Source organism: Hipposideros armiger, unplaced genomic scaffold, assembly GCF_001890085.2.
Source record: "Hipposideros armiger isolate ML-2016 unplaced genomic scaffold, ASM189008v1 scaffold_983, whole genome shotgun sequence".
NCBI lineage: Eukaryota > Metazoa > Chordata > Mammalia > Chiroptera > Hipposideridae > Hipposideros > Hipposideros armiger.
In genome coordinates, this window is record NW_017732333.1 from 639,907 (window position 1) to 642,727 (window position 2,821).

Genomic DNA, 2,821 nt, shown 5'->3' on the forward strand with positions numbered 1-2,821 from the left:
GTCCTCTCTCATCAAAACCCTTCCCACTGCTTTGTGTTCTTGGATCGTGAACCTAAGTGAGGTATGACCTAAGGACACAATTTGCGTAAATCTTGTGGACAGAAAAGGGGCCACATGTTAAACCTGAAAAGCTCAGGAGACTGAAAATAACCACAGAGGATGGTGTGAACATAAAAATTCCTAACTAGGGTGGGCCATGGCGGGAAGTCATATCTCTTAAGCTTCCTCATTAAGTTAATCTGTGCCTTTTCAGTGGGCCTGTTCTTTGTAGTTTTGTACCTAAAAGAACATCTTTAATTCTTCCCCTTCCCCCCACCAGAGCTGGAAACTGCAAAATTGCTCATTATCATGCTTGTCTCCTGATTACCATCTCGATGTGCTGTAAAGAGTGAACTGTTAGCTATCCTGCACCCACCTGTGTGGAAGGAGTACCTGTCTCTCCACTGTGCTTTTATCCAACCCCAGAGAGTTCCCCGCTTTGCTTTCTCCCACCCCCTTCATCTATCACCAGTGGATTTCATGTAACCTTCCTCCTTTGATTTTATGTATAAAATAAACTGCGAACTGCCATTTTGCGGAGCTTTTTCTCAATCTGTTGAGATTTTGCTTCCCGGCAATTGTTGACAGTTTGGCTCAAATAAACTCTTATAAGTTTTCTCTTAGGCTGGATATTTTTTGTCAACAATCTCAAGAGCATTGTTTGGGCTGCTGGGCAGATATGCTGCCTCCCCACCAAATGTGAACAGCAGCTCCAAGATATCCATGCCCTAAGCCCTGGGACCTGGGACTGCCACCTACATGGCAAAAGGGACTCTGTAGGTGTGATTAAGGAAAGGGAGTTGACTGAGATGGGGAGATTATCCTGGGTTATCTGGGTGGGCCCAAGGTCATGACAGGGATCCTAAGAGGCAGGCAGTAGGGTCAGGGTCAGAGATGTGAGGATGGAAGAAGAGGTGACAGAGAGACAGTGGAGGGGGACATGAAAGTGCTAAGATGCTGGCTTTGAAGACTGAGGGAGAGCCTGTGAGCCAAGAAATCCAGGTGGCCCCTAGAAAGGAAGCAGATTGCATCTTGAAGCCTCCAGAAGCAGAGCAGCCCTGTAGGAAATGTAAGATCACAAATCCCACTGCGTATGTGGGAATTTGTCACAGCAGATACAAGGAATTCACACGAGCAGGCACTGGGCAGAGCCCCAGCCTCCCTCCCGTGACCCCCAGGGCAGAGCTGGTCACCAGTATCGTCCACCCTCTGGGGCAAAACTCTGTGGTGCCCCCCACCCTGCACTTCCAGCTACAGGAGCAAAAGTCAAACAAGCCCCTGGTTTTGGCTTAAACTAGTTTGAGTTGGGTTTTGTTTCTGCCAACTCAGGCCTGACTGAGGCGTCCTGACCAAACCTGGTGGTAGGCCACTCCCACCTAGGGTGCCAAGCGCCCCTTCCCCTCTGAGGAGGAAGGGGCAGGACTGACACCCAAGTTCTGTTTTCAGATGAAGGGGGCTGAGGACATGGCTGGATGTTCTTTGCTCCCGGGTGGGAAGGCCCCCACCGGCTGTCACTAGTGGTGACAGAAGTGCGGGTAGTGTGGTCCAAAAGTGCAGGTACAGGGCCCAACAGATACTCAAAGGAACGGGTCAGGACAGGGAGGGGACAGTGGTCCTCGGGGTGGGGGTGGGGTCAGCGTGGCACCTGCAGCTGCCAAATCAGGAAAGGCACCAGGAGTAGGGACAGTGCCCAGGGCCACCCGTGGGGACAGGGCTGTGGCCATTGCTGAGGCCCATCGGTGCCCCCCAAGAAGGCCAGGCAGAGAGCGAGTCAGAACTAAAAAATATATTTCATTTCATTCTGAATAAAAAACGCAACAGACAGAACTCCTGGAAATCCTGAAAACAATGTCATCGCTACAGCAAAATTTCACAGAAATCATCACACAGAGTGTGGGGACCGAGCCTGGGCCTGACCCGCTGTGAAGCCTGCCTCTCTGGGGAGGGGCGCGCAGGATGGTGGACTCAGGGGACAGGCTGGGCTAGGTGGCCCGTTTTCAAGGTCCCTCTGCGCGGGAGCCCTTCCGGATGTGTGCGCCCCGCCGTGCACCCCACATGCCCCGCCGGGAGTGGTAGTGGTGGTAGAAGTTCCGCAGGCGCAGCCGCTCCACCTCCAGCCCCGCCTGCAGCACCCTGGATGGAGAGGGAGTCAGGGCTGCCCTGAGCCTGCAGGACCCTGGGGAGGGGTCATCAGGGCTGGGGGCTGGAGGTGCTCAGGGCCCTGGGTGGGTGGGGGAGGTAAGCAGTGCTGCCCTGAGCCTACAGGACCCTGGGGAGAGTGGGATGCAAGTGGTCACGGCCCCAGTCCAGGAGCTAGGGGTGTCAGGGCTTCTGCTACTGTAGAAGCACAGTAGGTGGATGGGGACTCAGGGCCACCACTGAGGCGAGGAACCTGGGTGCAGAAGGGGTTCAAAGGCTGTCCCTGATCCGCGGGACCCTGGGGTGGGATGTGGTTTCGGGGAGTGGGGCCTTCAGGTCCTGGGTGATGGAACAGGAGGACATGGGGGCGTCAGTCTCTGGGCACAGGGGAAGCGGTCACCTGTCCAGCAGCTCCCAGTCCTCCCCGCCCCACTGGTCTCGGAACTCCTCGGTGTTCATGCCTCCGACGCGCTCAAAGTCGGACTTGTAGATCCCAAAGAGGCCAAAGCCGTTCACCTCCCAGTAACCTGGGGGCAAAAGGCACCCCTCAGACTCCCTGGACCTCAGAGAGGTCTGAGGCAGGTCCCGTCATCAGGGGCTCCCAGGGCTCACCCTTCCAAGTTGGTCACAACCAGGAGCCCTG

At 55.4% G+C, this 2,821-nt stretch overlaps 1 protein-coding gene and 1 long non-coding RNA gene across 2 annotated transcripts in view; both read right to left on the minus strand.

Moving 5' to 3' along the window:
* The window catches only part of B4GALNT4 (beta-1,4-N-acetyl-galactosaminyltransferase 4), a 20,294-nt gene that overhangs the window by 6,381 nt on the left and 11,092 nt on the right, over nucleotides 1-2,821 (minus strand). The window lies entirely within an intron of this gene.
* On the minus strand, nucleotides 1,811-2,766 carry LOC109375615 (uncharacterized). The gene is made up of 2 exons (XR_002122601.1): nucleotides 2,579-2,766; nucleotides 1,811-2,172 (listed from the first exon to the last, which is right to left on the minus strand). It is a non-coding gene; the product is annotated as an uncharacterized LOC109375615 (long non-coding RNA).